Genomic DNA, 25,195 nt, shown 5'->3' on the forward strand with positions numbered 1-25,195 from the left:
CATCATGTCATAGGCAGTAGGCATGTCCTGATGCTGATGTTGCAGCACATTTGACATAGAAGCCAAAATGTAACACTGCGTCATCTCATCTACCTTGACCCATTTTCTATGACTCTCAATCTCCTCTTCACTAGAATCACTATTAGGCATATTAGGGCAGACCTCTAGAAGTACAAACTTATAGCCTTCAGCAGTTAGGACAATGTCCAAGTTTCGTTTCCAATCAATGTAATTGGGACCAGTAAATTTGTTCTCTTTTAATATAACAGCAAGTTGATTGAAGGTCATCCTAAGAATCACAAAATAAATTTTGGTCAAAACTTAAGAATTTAAAATAATATTGATTCCTCAAACAATATCATTTAAACTCACCAACACCTCAAAACACTGTGAATTTTGTATGTCACGATAGTGTGGACGTATACAAATTCAAACATTTGTAAGAGGAGATTTTACCCATTAATTTTATTGTCTTAATGACAAATAAAATTAATAGTTGATTTTCTTCGGTCACACAAATAATAGCAGTGACTCCGGTGGGGAGGATACTATTAAATGCGCCTAAGTGTATACCATTACTTGATACTTAGTCCATTAAATAGGATTGTGCCCCTTCAGATGGAGAAGATCGCACGCGCCTAAATAACTTCCTATAATCATCCATAAAAGAAGTTTGATCTAGTGGTCCGCAAACAAACTCAGCTGATGTGGAGGAAGGCACTTAGAGCCAACGCGCAAGTTTGAATGCATCACTTACAAATCAGTAATGGAGATCGTGGAATTTGATTAAATTCCTCTCCCACTTAGTTATTTAAGACGATGAATTTTAACATACAAACACATCACACATGCACAGCATAAAAGGCAATAAGTATGAAAAATATTTTCCAACTATTATGGCATAAGCTATAGTTATCCTCCATGTGCCGCCAACCCTAGCTGTCAGCCCTAGGGTTTATGTCGTCGCGTCTATCATGCTTCCTTCTCCACTACGCCTCTAGTTCTCAACTAGTACCATGCCTTGTAAGGATACGATCCGTGATAAAAATAAAATTTTACATTTATCAATCATATATTCCACAAGGGAATGCACATATAATATAGGTCGAATAGAATGTAAAATCCTAAAACTAATACAGCTCATGCTGTATTTAATAAATATAATCATGCACACACACATAAAATGCCCTCGACATGTCCGAGGGTTCAATCACACACAAAACATAATAGGGCAATAATAGTTGGATCTAGGATGTCTACAACTACATAGTTAGTCTATTTGCATTTTCTACTATTAACCTGCCTAAATTATGTATGACTTGTGCATAATTAAACTGAAAACCAAACACACAGACGTAAAAAAATCTAGCTCTAATACCAATTGTTAGTTGCTACACCTGGATTCAGTTCTATTCCCTTGTACAAAAATTTGTACAAGCACATAACTTAACCTAGCTATCCATGTGCTCTACTGAAGTTAAACTTGGATTGCAAATGATGCTTAACATTATTAATCCAAGTTGCTCTTCAGAAGTTAAACTTGGATTGGAAACGATACTTAACATTTTTACTCCAAGTTTAACCGATGTGATCTTCCTAAGTTAAACCATATTACAGAAGATGATTAAACATTTATTTCAAAGATTGACTTGCAGGTTAAACATGGCGAGGCACTAGGCCTTCTTGGGTATGAGATCATCCATCACTTCCTAGACAAATCCTTTCAAAGAAATTCAATGTTTAAACTTATTACAGTAACCCTCGGTTTAACTAAAGAGACCTCAATAGAAACACAAGATCGAAACATGAAATCGAAACACAAAATCGATAACATAAAACCGATAGCCTAAAATCGATAGCCTCTTGTGTTGGTATTTCAGGATCCATTCAAAGAATATGAACTAATTATGATGCGGAAACTTATAATTAGTTATACCTTTCTTTGAAGATTTAATAACCTCTTGATCTTCTATTGTATTCCTCTCCTCCTCTTAGACGTCGTGTGGGCGACGATCTACCAAGATGAAATCCACCCAAACCTTCTTCTTCCTTCCAAGCTTTCGGCCACCAAGGGATGTCACAACTAGAGAGCTTCCTTTCTCTTCTTCTTTACCTCCAAGTATCCGGCCACCAAAAGAGCTCCAAGCTTGATGCCACCGGCCACAAAGAAGAAGAAGAGAAGAAAATGATGAAGGGGTTAGACACCAAGGAAGGGAAGAAGAATAGAAAATGTGTTAAAACACAAGGCACCACCTCCTCTTCTTTTATAATCCTTGGTGAATGCAAAAAAGGAAAGTTTTAAAACAAAATTAAAACTTCCTTTAATTCCCTTATCATGGCCGGCCAAAACCCCTTTCATCAAACAAGGAAAGATTTTAAATAAAAATTAAAATCTCTCTTTTAAAATTCCTTTTGTGGATAGCTATAAAAGGAATGTTTTATAAAATTAAAATATCTCTTTTAAATCCTTTTGTGGATGTCTGTAAAAGAAAAGATTTTAAAAATTAAAATCTCTCTTTTAAATCCCTTTTATGGATCTCTATAAAAGGAAAGATTTAACAAGATAAAAACTTCTTTTATTTCCTTTTGTGACCGATCTAAAAAAGGGAAGTTTTATAATTAAAATCATTATTTTTAAATCCTTTTTATGGATCTCTATAAAGGAAAGATTTTACAAAAAATAAAACTTTCTTTTCTATATGTGGTCGGCCCCTTACTTGGGCACCAAGCAAGGCTTGGCCGGCCCTTGCTTGGGCTCCAAGCTTAGCTTGGCCGGCCCCTTGCTTGGACACCAAGCAAGGCTTGGTCGGCCCTAGCTTAGGCTTAAGAAGCTAGGCTTTGTGTGGATATAAGGCTTTATATAAGAGGCTACAATAGAGATCTAGAGGAGGAATTGACTTTGGTCTCCCGATGAGCTTGAGATTCCCGTGTTTGCCCCGAACACCCAACTCAAGTTCATTAATAATAACTTATACCACTAAAGAGTTACTATTGAAATACCGCACCATTCCTAAATTATATTATGGGCTCCTTCTTATCATGAATGTGTTAATCTCCCTGTATTTAAAATATCGAATGTCCATTAATTAAATGAGTTACTGACACTCACTTAATTAACAATTAGCTCCAAGAGTAGTACCACTTAACTTTATTGTCATGCCGGACTAAGTCCACTTGCAGGGTTACTGACACAGTTTCCTTTTATAATCAACAGTACACCATATAAATAATATTATTTCCCAACTTATCGGGCCTATTGATTTAATGAACTAAATCTCACCCATTGATAAATTTAAGAAATAAATACTAAATATATGTGTTTATCATTATATCAGGATTAAGAGTACGCATTTCCATAATATAGAGGTCTTGTTCTTCTATGCAATCAGTATAAAAGAACAACCTCAAATGGTCCTGCTCAATACACTCAGAGTGTACTAGTGTAATTTTATAGTCAAGATAAACTAATACTAAATCACACTTCAATCGTTCTAATGGTTTATCCCTATCCATTTTGGTCATGAGCTACTTGTAGGTGCCGGAAGCATCCCACGATCAAACTCGTGTTTTGATAATGGCAAAGGATTCAAAGTTAAGTTGGTTTGTGATCTAATAATTTGAATGAGCTTGCAGGAAAGTCCTAAGTGTACTTAGGCAAAATTCCTAACTGCGGTTAGGCAAGTGGAAAACCCTAGGGGGTGGTAACCCTATGTGGAAAGTCTTGGCGGGTCGAGAGCTTCAAGCAAAAGTCCTAGGGGGTGAAAACCCTAGGTGGAAAGTCCTGGTGTCGCAAACCAGGTGAAAGATTGGACGGGTCGGGGAGCGGGCATCCAGTAGAAAGTCTTGAAGCATCGAGCGCCGAGCAAAAGTCCAGACGATCTGGAGGATTGCACTGGCAACAGGTAACTCTCCTAAGAGGAGTAGGTGAGGACACGTTCCCCGCAGAGGGAACAGTAGGCGTCAGGTCGACCTAGAGTTTCCGGTTGGAAATCCGAAGTCAAACCCGGATAGTCCAGAGACTATCAAACACCTTTCTTATCATATCTATGTGTGTTAACCTTGTCTTGCAGGGTATATGTGTATTTTGTGGACTAACACGTTGTGCAGGGACAAAAGAGCACACTTGGCCTCGAATGAAAAGTGTCTGAGGCGCCTCCATGGAGCTTGGAGGCGCCTCGAGTGCAAGCCAGAAGAAGTCACCGAGCAGAGCTGGAGGCACCTTGGTTGAGCCTGAAGACGCCTTGGACTAGAGCTTGGAGGTTCCTTGGAGTGGCTTGAAGACGCCTTCAAGTGGATGATGTGCGACCAGATCAGTGCTGATCCACGCGGCTGACTCAGTGGGTTGAAGGCGCCTTGGATGGGCTTTAAGGCGCCTTCAGCAGTGTATAAAAGGAGGTCTCGAGCAGCAATCTAGGACATCACCTTCCAAGCAATCCTTACGTAACCAGCTGCTAACAAGAAGTTCTGACGAAGCTACAACTTGATGCTGACGACCCGGAGCTTAGAAACGGCCATTTCTATTGTCGTTGGTATATTTAATTATTGTGAATTGTACTTGAAACTTGTAATCCTTTTCGAAATTATAGTTATTGCCCAACGTAAACGCTCAACGAGCGTGGGCCTTAGAGTAGGAGTCGCCACAGGCTCCGAACCAAGTAAATACCTTGTGTTTGCGTTGTGTTCTTTTATATTTCCGCTGCTTTACTCAATTAGTGTTTTACGAATCGAACGAAATAACCACGAGCGCTATTCACCCCCCCTCTAGCGCTTATTGATCCAACAATTGGTATCAGAGCGGGGTTGCTCTGAATTGGTACAACTACCGTTCGAGCATTTTTTTTCGTCGCTTTTTCGTTCGTTTAGGGTAAAAATAAAACCTTACGCTTTTCATTTTTTCCCTCCAAAATTAATTTCAAAAAATTCACTGTCATCTTTTCACCACTGGTCCGTATTAGCGAAATATCGCATTTTCAAATATTTATGGTAATATTTTTTTATATATTATTTTAATAATATTTTTTTATTATTTTATTATTTTTTCTCGAAATTCATGAATTACTATTTTTATTTTTCTCCCACACTACTAATCCAAGACCTAGTCTTGGAACATATTTTTTGTTTTATTTGTGTGCAAGATTTTCAATAGCTTTCCAAGAAGGTTTTAGCACGGTCCATCCGCCACTCTTTTCTAGCAAGGATTTTGGCTATTGGAAGAACCGGATGGAATACCATCTCAAGACGCAAGTTGAGATGTGGATCATTATCCAAACTGGACTCGAGCTTCCACGTGATAGCACTGGAGAACTCATCTCATGCATCAACTGGGACGCTAGTATAATGAAACAATTTGAAGCCGATGCTAAAGCAACTTGCATGCTACAATGCGGCCTAACCAATGGGGAGCTGAACCGCGTCGGCCCCTTCTCAAGTGCAAAAGAATTGTGGAAAAAATTGATCAAGCTACACGAAGGTATTTCCGATACGACCGTAAGTAAGTGTAATTTAATAGACGATTCATTAAAATTAAATAAGCAGACTGATACTACTTCGGCCGAGGAAGGTGTTACGTTATTTGCAGGAATAAGCAAGACAAAGAAAGCACTGAAGGTAACATGGTCAGAGTCATCAAACGAGTCCGAGTCCGACGAAGAAGAACCGACGAGCTTCCTCGCTCTACCAGTACTAGCAACTGTGGCGGAAACTGAGTCCGAGTATGAGTCAAAAATCGAGAGAAAATCCGAGACCGAGTCCGAGCGAAGCCATGGATCCGTATCTGTTTCCGAAGGACGAAATCCCACTATAAGTTCCCTACTCTCTGAGACTCAGTTAGATGATTTACAAAAATTAGTTCCGTACTTATTAAAGAAATAAATCTAAAAGGAGGTAACAACCCTTAAGGAAGCGACTGACTCGAGTTCTTTGACTGAGCCAGTTCAAATTGGAAGTTCGACTCAAGTCCAATAACTTGAGAAAGAAAATTCTAATTTGAAAACTCAAATTAAAGAACTCAAAGACACGTTGGAACAGTTCACCTTGGGTTCCAAGAATCTGGATCTGATTCTTGGAAAACAGCGAGCCGTTTACAACAAATCCGGACTTGGTTTTAAGGCCAAACACAAATACAAATCCTATCTGTCTCTAGTAAATCGGTCAAATAGAAAAGTAGTCCAAGCATGGGTCCCCAAGTCAAACCTGATTAATCAAGTCAGACTTGGACACTATTGGGTCCCCAAGGATCAAGTCTACTACCTTGATAGACCATATCGAGGCTATGATCCAGGAGGAGCCAATATAAAATATATCTTAATTAATAAATAAATTGATTGATGATTGTTTATTTACTTTCCTTGTAATAAGCATGTTTAGACTAGGATCCGTTTTGGCCTAGGGACGGGTTGGCGGGGCGCTGGGGGCGAGCGAATCGCCTTTTGCCACATGTTTAGACTAGGATAGTTTAAGGACCTAGGCGTAATTTACACTTGTTAGTTAAAGCTAGGGGTTTCAAAAAGAAAATTAAATATATATTTTCTTTGAGCGGCTCTGTCTAGGAAGTGGTGGATGATCTCATACCCAAGAAGGCCGAGTGCCTCGCCAAGACCTGGGAGTCAATGTTTGAAATACATATTTAATTGACTAATTGGAAAACCTAATTTTAACTCAAATATAAATTAATCCTTAGAAATAACCTAAATTAAAGATAATCATCTCACAAAATTACTTAAGATTACCTGATTGATAACTTAGAATCAGGTGAGATGGATCTAGATTGAACTTAGTCAAAATCAACTAAACCTAATTAATTTAATTAATTCCAATAATTAAATAATGAATATTTATTTTAAAAAATTATTTAATATCAATTAAAAATTATTTGAAAAATTATTTAAAATCTTTTAAAAATTATTTGAAAAATTATTTAAAAATCATTTGAAAAATTATTTTAAAATCTTTTAAAAATTATTTGAAAAATTAATTTAAAATCATTTAAAAATTATTTGAAAAATTATTCAAAAATCTTTAAAAAATTATTTGAAAAATCATTTTAAAAATTATTTAGAAATCTTTTAAAAATTATTTGAAAAATGATTTTAAAATTATTTGAAAAATTATTTAAAAATCTTTTAAAAATTATTTAAAAATACTTTAAAAATTATTTGAAAAATTATTTAAAAATCTTTTAAAAAATTATTTAAAATCTTTTAAAAATTGTTTAAAAATATTTTAAAAATATTTTAAAAATTATTTGAAAAAAAATATTTAAAAATGTTTTAAAAATTATTTGAAAAAAAATTATTTAAAAATATTTTAAAAATTATTTGAAAATTTATTTTAAAATATTTTAAAAAATTATTTAAAAATCTTTTAAAAATTATTTTAAAATCTTTTAAAAATTATTTGAAAATTTATTTTAAAATCTTTTAAAATTTATTTGAAAAAATATTTAAAATATTTTAAAAATTATTTGAAAAATTATTTTAAAATCATTTTAAAAATTATTTAAAAATCTTTTAAAAATTATTTGAAAAATTATTTAAAAATCATTTGAAAAATTATCTAAAATTCATCTGAAAAATTAATTAAAAATTTATTTGAAAAATTATTTAAAAAACATTTGAAAAATTATTAAAAAATCATTTTAAAAAATTATTCGAAATAATGATCGCACTTAATATATTAATTTACTAATATATTAATTTCAATATCATGATCGCACTTATCTTAACTAATTTTAAAATCATTATCGCACTTATTATCTTCCCACTTAATCAATCTCAAAATCTTACCTAACTCTATTTTAAAATCATATTTGGATTCCCTAATCTTAATCAGTTTTCAAATTATAATTTCAACTCAATTAATTTTTAAATCTTCAAAATATTAAATGTTTACTTATTTGGAATTCTAACTTATATTTTCAATATTTTTAAATGAAATTAACTCCATCTTACACTCACTCATAAGCTGAACATGTTTGATAACGTAGAATGGGTGAGATGAAAAAATTAAGAAAATAATTTTAAATACATGCTTGGACTATAGGCATTAATTTAGGGGGAGTGAAAATTCCCCCCCCCCCCCCCCCCCCAAGAATATATTTTAAAATATATATATATATTTTTTGACTTATCTTTAAAATAAAATTTATTTTTGATTTGACTTCAAAATTAAAAACTATTTTTGACTTGTCTTCAAAAATACAAATTATTTGTGACCTGGCCATAAAATTTAAACTTTTCTAAAAGGCTAAATGTTTTCAAAGCTAAGTACTTAAGCTAAGCTCTGATGTATATCCTTTTAAGTTAAGTACTTAAACTAAAACTTTTCAAATTTAGCTTAAGTTTAGTTAAGTATTTTTTTCGAAGCATTCTTTTAAAAATTTAGCTAAGTGTTTCTCAAAGTAATTATTTTCAAATGCTAAGTTTTGCTAAGTTTTTGTTAAAAACACAAAGTGTCTTTCAAAAGCTTTTCATATTTAACTAAGTATTTTGTCAAAAAGCTTTTCAAATTAAGCTAAGTATTTTTCAAAAAGCTTTTCAAATTTAACTAAGTGCTTTGATATCACAAATTAGCTAAGTTATTTTTCAAAGTCGAAATCTTTTCAAACATACCTAGTACTATGGTTTTTCTTTTTACTCTCGTATTTTGATATATGACAAAGGGGAAGAGTAGCATAAAATTCAAAAGTAAGATTCAAAAGTAAGCTCTAATTAAGGGGGAGCCTTACATTTTAAAGTTTTAGCTTAAGCTTTGTTTGCGTCTAAAATTGTTTACTTATGCTTGCTTACACTAAAACTTTAAAAACTGTTACTTATGCATCTTTTACTTATGCCTGTTTTTACTTAACTTTGAATTTGAGTTGTCATAATAAAAAAGGGGGAGATTGTTGGTGTCGGAAGCATCCGAAGATCAAACCCGTGTTTTGATAATGGCAAAGGATTCAAAGTTAAGTTGGTTTGTGATCTAACAGTTTGAATGAGCTTGCAGAAAAGTCCTAAGTGTGCTTAGGCAAAAATCCTAGCTACGGTTAGGCAGGTGGAAAACCCTAGGGGGTGGTAACCTTAGGTCATAGGGGGCGGTAACCCTATGCGGAAAGTCTTGGCGGATCGAGGGTTTCAGGCAAAAGTCCTAGGGGGTGGAAACCCTAGGTGGAAAATCCTGGTGTCGCGAACCAGGTGAAAGATTGGACGGGTCGGGGAGCGGGCGTCCAGCAGAAAGTCCGGAAGCATCGAGCGCCGAGCAAAAGTCCAGTCGATCTGGAGGATCGCACTGGCAACAGGTAACTCTCCTGAGAGGAGTAGGTGAGGACGCGTTCCCCGTAGAGGGAACAGTAGGCGTCGGGTCGACCTAGGGTTTTCGGTTGAAAATTCGAAGTCAAACATGGACAGTCCAAAGACTATCAAACACCTTTCTTATCATATCTATGTGTGCTAACCTTGTCTTTCAAGGTATATGTATATTTTGTGGACTAACACGTTGTGCAGGGACAAAAGAGCACACTTGGCCTCGGATGAACAGTATCTGAGGCGCCTCCATGGAGCTTGGAGGCGCCTCGGGTGCAAGCCAGAAGAAGTCAGCGCAGCAGAGATGGAGGCGCCTTGGATGAGTCTGAAGGCGCCTTGAACCAGAGCTTGGAGGTGCCTTGGAGTGGCTTGAAGGCGCCTTCAAGTGGATGAGGTGCGACCGGATCAGTGCTGACCCACGCGGCTGAATCGACGGGTTGAAGGCACCTTGGATGGGCTTTAAGGCGCCTTCAACAGTGTATAAAAGGAGGTCTCGAGCAGCAGTCTAGGATATCACCTTCCAAGCAATCCTTACGCAACCAGCTGCTAACGAGAAGTTTCGACGAAGCTACAACTTGACGTCGACGACCCGGAGCTTAGAAACGGTCATTTCTATTGTCGTTGGTATATTTAATTATTGTGAATTGTACTTGAAACTTGTAATCCTTTTCGAAATTATAGTTGTTACCCAATGTAAACGCTCAATGAGCGTAGGCCTTGGAGTAGAAGTCGCCACAGGCTCCGAACCAAGTAAATACCTTATGTTTGCGTTGTGTTCTTTTATATTTCCGCTGCTTTACTCGATTAGTGTTTTGCGAATCGAACGAAATAGCCACGAGCGTTATTCACCCCCCCCCCCCTCTAGCGCTTCTCGATCCAACACTACTATTTATAATTTATAAGGAACTGATAACATGATCTTCTGTGTAACACCACACACCATGTTATCTACAATATAAATTAAATGAACAACTACATTTAACATAAATGAAGGTATTTGACCAACGTGATTCTTATTTCAAAATAAATATTTATACAAAAAACTAGGCTTTTAGTATACATTCTAACAACTGGTTGGCCAAGTTTGATTACGGTTTCTAAATAAGATTATTGCATATCCAAGTTCCAAACAGAAATGGTAAAAAGGGAGCCTCCTCGATGCTTAACAATGTAGGATTCAAGGTAAACAAATTCTTTCAAGTGTCAAATTTTGAAACTTATGTAGTTCAAGCTAAATTATGATGTTAAACAACAACAACAATAACAACAACAACAACTCACTAGATTCAGCAATTAAAATTCAGTACCTTGTGATTTTGGTGTTAAAGGGAAGTGTTTATTTAGATTGGAATCAAGTGAAATAGTTACATTACCTGTGAAGGTATTCCGGATAGGAAGGGGATGAATTCAATAGTTAGTTTCATGGTTTAAATCTTTTGGAAAGCTTTCTATTTGAGCTCGTTATGCCATGTGCTAAGTTCATGTGAGCTACTGTTGATCACTGAAAATTTAGGAATGTTGCAACTAGATACATTTTCGGCACAAAGAATCAACAAAGGAGAAAATGGACCATTGTTTTAGAAATGGGCTGAAATAAAAAGCTATTATGGTGATCACTTATTTTTAGGATGTAACAGCACTTGAAACACTAGGAGATATGTTTAGTAGGGAAGACTTTGGAATTCAAATGCATGTCTACTTGATATACAATTGAACCATTAGAAAGAAAGAAAAAGGAAAAAAAAAAAAGGTGAAGAGGTGTTGAAGTTTGTATCAAGTGTGTACCAAATTCTTATCAGCAGCTTTTAAATCAGTAAGAAACTCAAATGAACCCTGGTATTTGCAAAAACAAATGGTGTTCTTCTCCCTCCATGACTCTACAAACTTTATATCTAAATATTAGAGCTAGGAATTACTGAAACAATGTAAGAAATTTCAAAAATAGAACTAAAACAGTGGGCTCTTTTAGCTACTGGAATTTGATCACTATGGATCAGGATTTGAAGTTCAAGTGATGAGCATCATTTCATTTATGAATTACTTCAAATTGAAACATTATTCCTGAAGAAGTGAAGACAATTACAATAACAGGATATTCAGAACATAAAAGAAGAAAGGAAAAAAGAAAAAAAAATAGTGAAGCTAAAAGTGAGATGGAATTTGATCTTCTTGTATCAATTCTATTGGGTTCCAATCACAAATCATTAGAAGATCATCTTTCAGCTAACCAAGGAACAAGTGTTAAATACAAATGAAGACACAAATTTTAAAAGCTAGAAGGGAGTTAGATGCAGAATGCAATAAAGACAACAAGAAATAAAGTAGAATTCAGTTTTAAATGTTGCATCAAGTTTGTATCAATCTTTTATCATCAGCTCTTAAAATTAGTGAGAAATTATGTGAAGCTCTTGTATTCTCAGAAAAAAATATTGTTGCCTTAACTCTACATGTCTTCACAAATTGGATGGACATCTTTAAATACTAAAATTGCACAACTGTAAAAAATTACAGGAGTTGGAAAAATTACAATTCACTGAAGTTGTACCAAACTTTTGAATTGATCCTTATGAGCTAAAAGAAAATGGAAATCATGCATTTATTGATTAAATGTTAAATGTGATGCCCTATAGAATTAAATGATGAAACTTGACCTAAGGAATCAGTGAGATTAGATGAGAACCAATTCAACATATCCAGAATTTTAGTTTTTGGTGAATTATAAATTTAAGATGGAATTTAAGAAATTTTTTATATTTTAAATTTAGAATTCCATCCAAGTAAATGAAGGTGCATATAGGGGCTTGATTCTCGAAATTTGTGAAAGAAAGGCCAAGTCATTTAATTCTAAAACTTAAATGGAATGCTCAAAGTTGAAATGGTAAAATGCTAAAATTCAATCTGTGATGAACTGTATGCTATGCAGAAATTTAATTTGTTTGTTTTCTAAATCATGCAAATTGTGATCATTGTCCATATCTAGCTAACTAAGGAAGAGTACTACCTGTAGATGAAGAAAAGAAATGCTCAAATTTGTATAAAACAGTGAAGAATGAAATAGTAAGGGATGTGCCAATTTGTAACTAAATTTTCTATCCAAACAGAAGTGAATTCAAGCTCTCATTGATTGAATGATAATTGATATAGTTTATAGATATTTAACCTCAAAGCTTGGACTAAAATTCAAAGTAGATCAGAATTTGAAACTTCAACAGAAATTTTAGAATCTATTAGGTTTTGAGATTGAGTCTAATTGATCTTTTATATCTATGAAATCTAGGAATTCAACTTGAACAAATGGATAAGACTTTAAGGTGGACTACTTCCTCGCAATTTTTGGAATAATAGCAAGCTCACTAATGGCAAATCTGAAAAGACAGTGGTGAATAAGCTGAGAATTTAGAATCAAGAAATCGAAGTGATGTTTTGTGGCAAATCCTTATGATGTTTCTGATAACAGTACTTGGAATTCAAGTTCAAATCAATTGAGTGCTAAAAGAAACCTTCACATAATTCCCACTTTTCATGATTCAAATCAAAACACCTTCTAATTCAAAATTCTTAAATATGAAATTTGCAACTCAAAGAACTTGATTAAACATCATAGGTTCTGGAATTCTATTACATGAAATAGAGTGAGTTCCTTGATGAATATAATGAGTGGATGATGAATAGCAGATAATAGACTAGAATTATGATTCCTGAAGCAAAATTGTGAAACTCAGAAGCTGGAATGGAAACTGTCTACATTAGTAAAAGTTGTACCAAACTGCAAACTAATTTTTATGAGCTGTAACTCATTGAATTCAGGCTATTATTGATTGAGTGTTAATTGAAAAGCTTGGTTTGAGGATCCACGAAGATCAAAATCTGAACAAAAACTAAATAGAAATACAAAATTCTAGAAAATGTATGGTTTTCAAATTTGTGATGGAATATGAAGTGATTAGCAACCCTTTAGCTGCATAATTTTGTGTGAATAAAAAACATACAAGGGACTTACTCTCTAAATGTTGGAAAAACACCAAGTTGGATTAAGGTAAAGCTTAAAATAAATTCGTATCGAAGTGAATTGCTGGAATATGTGATGGTTTCATGTACAAGCAGAATTTCAAAAATGGAAAATTTTGATTCATTTAGGCTAAAGGACAGTATATGTTTTGTGAGTTATTGATCAAAAGAAGCAATAGTAGAAGATTGATTTTGGGAATTGAATTCAGTTCCTTGTACCCAGAATTGTATGTTGAATTGGGAATCTAAAATTCTAGCATTTGAGAAATGGAAAATTGGGACAGTTCAAGGTTCAAAACTACAAATTCTTTGAATTAATTCTATATGTAGAACCAAGAAACAACATTGCTAACTAAGTGGTTAAATACTGATCATTATGATCAATATGTTCAGGAATTTTGCTACAATACTGAATCCAGAATTGAAAATTTTAGCCTATAAAACCAGTAAGCTCATTTAGTTTTTCAAGAATTTAGAAATGACAAATCTCTTTTATGATTGATCATTAAGTTTAGAGAAGAGAAAAGAGAGCATGGCTAAAATTCATTTGTGGCATTCCATTGTATCCATGTCTTCTACTTATCACCTTTAACTTTGTTTCTCATTTCTTTTCCAACACACATACTCTGATTTGATTTGATTCTTGCCATCTTTGCTATCATAATAAGCCTTCATAATTGTGAATTCTAATATCTATGATTGTGGTGAAGAATAGAAGATAAGCAAGCATATGGTAGTTCATGAAACATGAATAGCTTGAGTGTGTTCCACCATTACATGAATTTGAGATTAGGTTGAGAGTCATCAAAAATTTTCTTGTGAGGATTAGTTTATTGATATCATTCTCAGTTATTCAAGATGGATTGAAGTCATTATGTTGTTAACCAAGGATAAGAATTGAAGCTATGAATGCTTGAATTATTGAAATTTAAAAATCCTACACTATTAGAAAATCTGAATTTCACAACACTTAAAATACAATGTTTTTTTTTTAAAAAACGTTGTCTTTTTTTTTTTTACAATACTTTTAATTAAAAGCCTTGTCTATGTTTTATATTTTTTTATTAAAGAAAACACTTTTTAAATAAATGTTATCTATTGATATTTTTTAATAATTAAAGATAATATTTTCCAAAAAAATGTTATCTATTAATAATTTTTTAATATATATGATAGTGATTTTTTAACACTATTATCATCTTAACTTCCTCCGCCAAAACATCCCTTCACGAAAACAACGTAGCATTTCTCAAAGATAACCCCGACATCTGTGCCCCTACTGAAAGGGATCGGATCCTCTGGTCCCCTTGTCCTGATCCGCTCTTGGATCGAGACAAGGAAATTGGTGGGAGGCAATGACCCCCATCTGTTAACATGTGGGGATACATTGTCCTTCATCAATATAAAAGTTGGACCATGAATTGATCCAGCAGATCCGCCCCCTACTGAAATCGTTGCATTTCTCAAAGACAACACCTTTATCGACCACGTCAAGCTCTCCAACGCCAACCCCGCCGACATCATCCGAACTTTTTCCGATAGTGGCATCTCACTCGCTATCATACAGCAGGCCCCCCTCCGCCCCAACCTCTACTTAGGTCGCCTCCAACCTCTCTCCCTTTTACCCCACCGCCAAAATCTCCTAGGTAACGAGGTCCTCGTAACCCTTGATCGCAATCTCATCGCCTACCTCATCCTTGCCATGCAATCCCTTTCTGTAGCGCTAATCTCCGTCGGTTTCTTTGAAATTCGTGTCTCAATGCTATCCGCGCTCGGGGTCCTCTATGCTATTCGTGTCTCTATGCTTCATTCGCATCTATGATATAATTGGGTTATTTCTACTAGTGTTAGATTGAGTTATGCTGTCTATTGTTGTTTATCTTTGTTATGTGTTGATGGTTTGATTGATTGTATTGAATTATCTTTATGATTGCACATACTTTGCTTAATTCAATTCAAGCTCACCAAATGTTTGATGAAATGTCCCAACCATTTCTCCTACTTTAGTTTTGCATTTTTCTTTAGCTTAGATTCTTGCACTGTTTTGTTAATTGAATTATTCATGTTTCTCTTATGTTCATGTTGTCATTTAAATACAATTAGGTTAGATTAGATGTTTCTTTAATGTTTTATGTTTCATTAAATGCTTTGCTTATTTTAAGTTAATTTTGTTTTTAATTTTTAATTTCTATTTTTTTAATGAAATGATAATTGAATTATTTATTGAAAATATTAACTTTCCCCGTCTATTATCTACTTGAAGATAGTGGAATTGATATTCCTTCCACAATGTACTTTTGTGAAATGGTGATTTAATTTCCATTCCACTTCGCACTTACAATAAAGTTTTTGTAACTATAGTCACACTGCAAGATGGAGAGAGACGTAGGGTTGGGGTTATATATTATATTAGAATAGTAAAATTTTATTAATGTATTTTTATATATTAATTTTGGATTTAATTTTATGTGGAGTAAAAGAGAGGCTGAATGCACAATCTTCCATTGATCACCATTTGTAGGTTAAAGTTTTTAATCTGATAACTGCCCAGCTTGTGTAGTAGTGCAACTCTAATTGAGGCATATATAGGGCATGGTGCCTAAGTATTATAATTTAAGCCGTCATAACTGCTTTCAAAATGAACATTATCATTCTACTATATCATTTTTGTTCCTCTAGTATTCTTGTTTATGTGTTACTTGATTTCTTGTTTTAGGGCCAATGGGAGGAAAAGGCTAACAAAATAGGAAGCTTTATTCCATTAATCATCCTGTTCTTTTTAATTCACAAAAAAGGAGCCCTCGTTGGGAGCCCCCCTATCTATTTTCTTATTGAAAATGCTTGAATTTGGTTTTTTTTTGAAGGATCTATTTGCTAACGCCACACTGTATGAAGAGGTAGTTTTCATTTGTTTTTTCTTTCACTCTTGTTCTTCTTCTTGTCCTACATATATATATTTTACTTGATTGCCTACTAAATTTAATCAAATGGTACAAAAAAGCTCAGCCTTTTTTCTTATTTTTTTAATACATTTATCTATAGCAAATGAGATTTGTAATACAAATTTTATATATACTTGCAAGGTTATCGAACATGATTATTTTCCTAGCATGTTAAGCCCTAAAGATCCAAAAACTAATATATATATATATATATATATATAAATAAGGTTATCAACCATAATTATCTTCATAGCATGTTAAATCTTAAAGATCCACAAACTTAACCTATAAATGTTATCATGATAAGATGTAGGAAGAAACATAAACATATACCTAAACCTAGAATTTCGTAATTTCCCTCTATTACATTAATGTATCATAATCAGACATAAGAATAACATGAGCATAAACTTAAGTACAAGCATGTAAATTCATAACATAAGCTTAAGTATAAATTTAAACATAATCATGTGCATAGAATAACATGAGCATAAACTTAAGTACAAGCATGTAAATTCATAACATAAGCTTAAGCATGAATTTAAACATAATCATGTGCATAAACATAGTGTGAGCATGCATAAACATAAACATGGGAATCAACTAGAGCATCAAGAAATAGCTACTTGTATCCGAAGCTACAATCTATAAACAATATCATGATAAGATGTAAGAGGAACATAAACATCAACCTAAACCTAGATCATATTAAGGTATCATAATAAGGTATAAGAAGAACATGAACATAAACTTGTGCATAAACATATCCCTAAGCTTGAAAATCCAAAATTCACACATACGTCCTATATGGTTAACATGATATGAAGTAAGAAAAACATAACCATAAACTTAAACCTAATCCAAAATTGACATGTAACCTATGAAATTATCATGATGAGAGGTAAGGAGGACATTACATAACCTTAAGATAAAAATCCAAAGATCCCCTAGAAGTCCAATCCAGAACCTCACTTAACCTCCAAAGGTATCAATCATGTGAAGGATTTCATGACATGAAACTACCAAAATCAAAACTAACAACCTCATAAAGTCCTCCAAACATGAAGATTTTATGGCCTCCTAAAACCATCAAAACTAAAATACAAGAGAACTAAACATACATGGTTTTAAGGAACTAATAAAAACATAACATGGGAAGAGCATGCCTTTGCATTTTAAAGCTCGTAAGGTTCACCGTTGATGTGAGGGGTTCGACATAGAATCAATGTCCAATAACTGAGCGATGTCAGCAGTCGAGGATGGCCCTTGCATCTCGCAAAGAAAGCAGTGGTGCACAGGGTAGAGAACTCGGCGATGAAGAGCTGGCTACACAGGCAATCAGGCGTGTAGTGGCAGTGGTGTAGGATTTCTCGTCAATGGCGAGGCAAACTGTGGTGATGGATCGATCGGGAAAAGTAGCGGCTGATCAAAAGGGGAGAAGAAGGATCAGCTGTGAGAAGCGTGAGGTGACGTTGGGCAACGACCTCAGCTATCACTGTGGTGCTCTATCAGTGAGGGAGTGGTGGTTGCAACACACAAAGCCTACGGTGATGAATTGGGGCAAAGCAGAGTTCATGAGAGAGAGGGGGAGAGAGGGGTGAACCCTGAATCGAGCTAGGAAAGGGGTGGCGTGTGGAAATAAATGGGAGAGAAAATAATCTTAGGTTTGATTAATGAACTTAGGTTTATATATTAAATCAACTCCTCCTTTAAATGAATATTTCAAACGGGCTTTCTCAAGACCCTATAATTTATTCCCTTAACTCTGTCATATTAATTCCATTTAAGTACTATTTTTTTTTTTTAAATCTTCAGAAAAATCTTTAGGGTAAACCCTCAATTATCATTAGTAATTCTATGCTATTTAGATTAAATATTTTGACTTCCTGTAATTATGCATAGAGTTAGCATGGGTGGATTTCGGACACTACATGTTAAGTATAACACTTGAACAAACCTTCATTTTTTTTTTGGGATTAATTTTTCTAAATGAGCTTGCATGATCTGAGTTTATCCAATAACTAAAATGTAGTTGAAAGGTCACTAAGAAGCAAAAGTACTAGTCTAATTCTATGAATCATGACTATTTTTCAAACTATCTACCATCAAAGTCAAGCATAATGTGAAGAGATCCTAAAACTAGGTCAACATTCAAATTCTTCTAGTAATATCAATACTCACTTCATGCTACTATGAATAGGAAAACATCGATCAGTAGACATACTAGCATACCAAGTCACACAATATAGATATTTAGATGAAACGTGCTAGCATTTTACTATAAGGAACTAACAACAATGACATGATAAGTGATGCAACTAGGAAAAATTTATTATGTTAAAAGAAATGTGCAAAAACTAAGGAATATGACAGACACTACACTAAACCCAAACATCCCCCCAGACTTAAACTTTTCATTGTCCCAATGAAAACTAGAAATAATGCGGAGGAGATTTAAAGTAAGAGAAGTTACCAAATGATGTATGCTAAATGTCGCGTCATTAAAAGAAGATAGACAAAAAAAAAATTAAGTAAAGGATTTAGGTTTATTATGAAGAAAGAAATGAAACTAGAAAGACTAAAAATATAAATGAAAACAAGAGAGAACTTGGGTTACCTCCCAAGAAGCGCTTGTTTAAGGTCATTAGCTCGACCTCTTATTTAGATCACTTAAATCATGATCTTGTCGGAGTGAGATACCTCCGGACTTTTTGGCTAATGGCCTAAAATACAAAGAGAGCTTGTACCGTGGGAATCTCATCTTGAGAAATTGCTCTCTTCTTCTTCTCCTTCTTAAAGATTCTTCTTGATGGTTGGAGAAGGTTCACTTGAAGTACCCTGGCCAAGATTACTATCATTATAGTTGATGTAGAGGCCTTGTTCTGATGAAAACTAAGTGTAGGCAAAAATGGAAGTGTCCAGCCTCGGAGTCTCTAGCTATCCACCACTTCCCACTCAGAGGGCTGCATATTAATATCAACTTCTGCCTCATCTATGTTCCCATCATCAATCAAGCATGTACTATCAGAAGTTGCAAAAGGAATTATAGCAAGATTGGTTGAAGATGCATTAATAGTCCTATCAGTGTATGGAGTATCATCAGAAATAGTTACTTCATGCAAATCAGTGGAGGAGTCTTGTATAGATACGGGATCATAAGCAGGGACGCTATCAGCTTCACATCCATCCCCTCGAAACCATCATTCAACTGAAGCTCTAGATTTGGACTTGACTCGTCAATTGGGTCTCGGGGGTTCTCCTAGTCAGTTGACTCATCTTGTGGCAACTATTATGGTCTATCTAATAGTGAATCATCTTAAAATTCTGATGAATTCTGATTTGCTTGAGAAGACTGCTCAACACTTTGAATGTTATTGTACTCAAAATTCTGATAATCCATCCCATCTTGATTATAGTGTTGAGGTAGGTCAAAGATATGCTACCGTGATTGTAATTGCTCATTCTCCTCAGAAATGTGTTGGGTTGAAAATTCTAAGTCTGATGATCTCCCCAGTCATAGCTACAAATTCTAGGAACTAAATCATATCTATCTTGATGTACAGGTTGGAATAGATTCCGAAGTTTGCGGAAGAGGTAGCATCCTTTTGGAAGAAGTGACATATAGTGGCTAGATAGGATAAGCTACCACAAACTATGCAGATATCATCAGTTGGTTCTGTGGAAGGGTCAGCTTCATTTTGGAAGAGGTGAAATATGGCAAACAGATGAGTTTGATTACCACATACTATACAGATGTTTAGTATTTGCTCATCATCCAAATTATACTTTGCATTTAAGCCTCCAAGTTGCCAAGAATACCAATCCATGGCTAAAGAAAAATTTTGGGTCTCACTTGAAACAATAACACTAAACACACAAGACATAGTGAGAAATTATAACATAGCATATGGATATAAGAGATATAAAATAATCAAGGTACTCAGCCAATTTTTGGATTGATTTTTAAAAAAATAAACATGAAATTTAAAGACAAGAAATAAAATCCATAATAAAATAAGAAAGAAAATAAAAAAGAAAAAGATAAATGTCTAGAGTAACTCATATGCTAATCAACTAATGTTAATAAAAAATAATCTCCATCAATGGCGCAAAAAAACTTATTACAAAGTCGCAAATGCATGACTACATCGTCAGTAATAAAAATATTGATCCCACAAGGACTGTTGATTAAGTACTAGTTAATTTCCCTCAATAAATTATCTAGACAATTGAAGTTGGTTTGTCACGAACACAAAGAGAGAAAGAGAGTAGAGAAGACAGAGGAAAAGAGAGAATAGACAGAGAGAAGGAGTGTAAGTGAATGAAGGATGATACATACTAGGATTTTGGTTTTATTATGAAGCTAGTTAATGTCCCAATGTATTGTTCATCTACCTAACTTTATGCTTACACTTGCATAGGGATTCTAATTAAAGCCTAACACAACCCCCACATAGGTTGCATCGAAGAGTTTACCTAAGTTCTAATGCATTAAGTAGAGAGGTAGCCTAGGAAGTCCAGTTAAGAAGAAATCCCTGTCACTACTACCCTCCAGTCATACATTCCTATATTACACAATCACTTCCTAATGATAGCACTGGAGTATCCACTTTAATTAGAATGTCTTAATAAGGATTAGTCCCTATGTTAAGATTTTTTGACTCTAGAAAGTGGGTAAGTATCGATGTCCTCTATCACTAAGGGCATAATATGTCCGGTTAAATGGTATCCTCTTTCACTAACGATCCCCTGGTTATCCAATCTAGTAGCAACCTTAATATAGTCCCCAGGGCGTAGCACAGCTGGGGGTGTATGGTTTCGTGGCCGAAAGGTCCAGGGTTCGATCCTCGGGGTGTCATTGCCTGGGGTTAGCGTCCCGGCTATGTGCTTTCAGCTGTGTACCTGCATTTACCTCCCTTCATATCCATGGGACCGACTCTAGGGGGGTCGTTGATGTGGCGGTTCCACATTTTTTTTTTTTAGTAGCAACCTTAATATAGAGACAAATCCCTCACATTTATATGACTTAACCTCATACACATTTTGTCAAACATATACATGGTACAACACACATAGAACATGGTATAAACATATTATAGCATAGGAAAATATCCAAATACATAGTTCATATGTCACATCACATCATAACTACTTTCTACATCCTAGATTTAGAGATCTACTCCATTGCAAAGGAAATACAACCAAAAGATAAGAAATAAAACAATCTACAACTCAAAATATAAAAAGAAGAGAAGAGAAAGCTTATCCATGTAGCGTCGGTCTTTTTAGATGCAATCCTTGCTTCGGAGGTGGATAGATATACGAAGATGGAATATTTAGGGTTCCTCCAAGGAGAAGAACCCTTCCCCAAGGAATGAGGATGAACCCCAAGCCAAAGATGAGTGAAAAAGGAGAGAAAAATCCCTTTTATAGCTTTAGACACGACCCTTGGTTGGGTCCTGACATGGTCGTGTGAATTTACACGGTCATGTGTTATCTTGCCTCTGATTCAATGGCACGACCATGTGGATTCTACACAGCCAAAGTATTCTTCTCCTCTGGAAATTCCACACAGTCATGTGGATTGACATGGTAAGGCCATGTGGACTTTGTAGACCATTTTAGCGCATATTAATGTGGTATTTTTCGAGTTGAAGTCTTTAGTAAAGTTGTAGATCTTGAAGTAAGCTATAATTTGGTATAAAGAATAGTCCAAAACTCCAACCAAGTAAAAAAGTTATGGTTAATTTACTTTTTATCTACAGTGTTGAAAATGTCATGGCCATGTGAAATTGACATGACCGTGTGGAATTGATATGACCGTATGGAATTAACACGACCGTGCTTAAAAGGCATAGTCAAGCTGTGTATGCATTGGTTTGTGCGATATTTTCATAAGTCCATGCCTCATAAGCATGGCCTAGGCATTTTGGGAAGCTCTAGACTTCATTTAAGCACATCCTATCAATCAAAATAAGCAAATAGTAGATCTCTGAACAAAAGGAGTAGAAATATAATATTATAATAAAATAGGGTGCAATAAACATAAATTATGCTCATGAAATACATGTAGATGCGTGTTAAAATATTCATAAAAGTGTATATAATATACGCACATTAGCAAACCACTCTTATGAGGTGTAAGTCTAGGATGATTGAATATAAGTCAATATGCCCAAAAATATTTGAAAAGTCCACAACAGATTCACCACTCCTTTTACAAAGGAGATGTATATCCTAAGGTCTCTTGTTAGGATTATTACTCGTAAATTTTTAGCCAAAGCATAACACATCAAGAGGATGATCTTCTTTGACACATATTTGAGTAACTTGAATCCACATGACAAAAATTATTACTTGCGTTAGGTGTGACATAGTAAGTCTAGTGGGGACTGAGACATAGGTCATGTCTTGAATCAGTGGGTATAAGATGAGTGAAAGGAACATGTGTACTATAAATGTAACTACTAAAGGGTTTAAAATTTATTCTAGGATCAACTATGATTTTTAGGTCAATTGGGGATCATGATGTACTACAAGGTACTACTCATGATTGATTCATAATTAATGATTAATTATAGATAGCCAACACAACTATGAATCTATTGGGTCACACTCACTACGAGTATATCTAAAAGATGTAAAATAATGTTGAGAATTAGATTCTCAGATTGAGAGAAAGTAAGTCTGGTAGGAGCATACAAAGGACGAATATAGAAGATATTTGTTGAGCTTAAAGAATTAGTGGGCTACGCCTCTTGTAGGGAAGATGGATCTATTTTGGTTTAGTTTTGGACCAAAATTGATTTGGTTTATAATGAACCAAAATTATATTGGTTTTAAACCAAGTTGGTTTGGTTTTTGAACCAAACTTAATGCTAATGGATCAAATTGGATTAGTAGGTATGGGTTTGATATTGCTTATCAAATCCTGATGGAGCTGTATAAAAACCCATCCAAGAGATAAAAATAACAAGAACTTATTTTGATTAGGTTTTTTTATTCTCTCTCTCCCTCTCTTGTGTCGCCGCCAAACAAAGGATACTACCACCATTTGTGTCGCCACCATTTGTGCTACTGCCTTCAAGCCCTATTGGAGTCACCTGCTACCACCAGTCCCATTTTCCATCGACCCTCAGTTACTTGCCATTTTTCACCGACCACCACCATTCTAGTCGCCGAACAGCAAGCCAAATGGCTACTACTCTTCTTGATTTGTTCCACTGGGTCTCCCTCGTCGCTAGGTACAAAATAAAGCTAGGGTTCCTCTCTTGGATTGTGTCATCTTCCTTATTTGGCTAGTATCAAAACGAGGAAAAAGCTTGTGGCTTTGAGAAGTCATCTCAAAGGTATTTCAACGTGGATACGAATAGAGACAATTCTTGTGAGGGTTGTTAGTTGATGTCATTTTCGTTAAACGACATCCAACAAGTATAATTTCTTAATGAAGTTACTTTTCTATGATTATTTCCATGCATGTATGGTCATGTAGTGTGTATGATGATTGTTGTAATAATTTAGGAAATTATTATACTTTCATTGTATATTTTTCAAAAATAAAATTTTAAATGCGCATAGAAACATCCAACAAGCATATCCTACCTGGCGCACCAAGCTAAGTAGAACTAGTTAAAATTAACTCACAACATTCTAAACTAGTTTTACTATTATTTAATACTAAGTCAGTCAAGTATGCAATTTCTTCTATCTATCGACTTTGTCTAAGAAAATAGTCATTGATCTGATTAAGAAGGCCCCACAAGTTGGAAGCTGGTTTAAGTAATGCTTGTTGGAGCAATCCCAATGGTCCGCGGGACCATGTGTTTTGGTGTTTGGGCAAAGGGTTTAAGTTAGGATTACCCTCGTTATTTGATATGTGTACTTGAGTTGTGCAGGACTGCAGGTGACACATGTGACTCAGGTTGACGGCTTCGGGTCCGGTGAAGGATGGAGCATCCGAGGGACCGTGGACAAGGCAACGAGGACAAGGGCCGAGGGAAGCGACTTCGAGGCATACGCGAAGGATGGCATTGGGGACAAGCCGCGGGCTTGGATGCATCCGAGGGACGAGAGCCAAAGGAAGTAGGCTTGAAGGCAAGAGGTTAAAGCTGCAAAGAAAGCGTCAAATGAGTCATAAGGGTGAGGGTACGAGTGCATGAGAGATTGTACTCGGAGTAAAATCCTAGTTTTAGGATTTTACTGTAGCGTACTGTAGCAGTTACTGTAGCGCACTGTAGCAGTCGACTGGTGATGGATCAGTCGACTGATGCACTGTAGCATAGCCGTTGAGAGAGCCGTTGGGCTGGCACCAGTCGACTGGTGGAAGGACCAGTCGACTGGTAACGGACAAATCAAGTTCTGATTTGTTCCATGCTCTATAAGAAGGAGCTTGGTATGGTCGGCCAAGGTGACGGAATTAGACTTGGTTAAAGCCTAATTAGTAGTCACCAAAGTGCTCAAGGATCTCTTGTGTCCAAGTGTTCTTGGTTGAAGTTGTGGTGAGGTTTCTCCACCCACAAGGAGCGGTTTGAGCTAGCCGGAGTTTCCGGGGACTAATCCACCGACGGATTGAGGGATCGTCCACCTTACGGACAGCCGTGGAGTAGGAGCATCATCTTCGAACCACGTTACATCGACGTGCATTCGTTTGCTTGTTCTTTTCTTTATCTTTAGCTTTTGTATTCGTAATTTGTATTGTATTATTCCGCTTGCGCACTAACGAATACGTAGGAAGCCATCGATTTGGGTGAGACGCTATTCACCCCACCCCCCCCCCCCCTAGCGGCCACCGATCCTCCAACAATGACTACTTGATTGAACTAAAGCAAAACTTTATTCTAATCCAAGGTTAAACCTCCTTCCCAATTCAAACCTAATCTTAATCAATTAATATTTGAATAACCATCTCACAAAACCTATGGCTACCATGTTTAAAATCTTAGAATGGTTGAAATGAATAATAAT

The 25,195-nt window shown here is 35.2% G+C and overlaps 1 protein-coding gene across 1 annotated transcript in view; it reads right to left on the minus strand.

Annotated features, from left to right (window-relative positions):
* LOC122031131 overlaps nucleotides 1-17,887 on the minus strand; it is an 89,355-nt gene extending 71,468 nt beyond the window's left edge. Inside the window, exon 1 of the mRNA XM_042590212.1 lies at nucleotides 17,398-17,887. The gene's annotated coding sequence lies outside the window, so the exon portion shown is untranslated. The remainder of the gene's footprint in view (nucleotides 1-17,397) is intronic.
* Nucleotides 17,888-25,195: the final 7,308 nt, after the last annotated feature.

The sequence above is a fragment of the Zingiber officinale genome, chromosome 11A, assembly GCF_018446385.1.
Source record: "Zingiber officinale cultivar Zhangliang chromosome 11A, Zo_v1.1, whole genome shotgun sequence".
NCBI classification, from domain to species: Eukaryota; Viridiplantae; Streptophyta; class Magnoliopsida; order Zingiberales; family Zingiberaceae; genus Zingiber; species Zingiber officinale.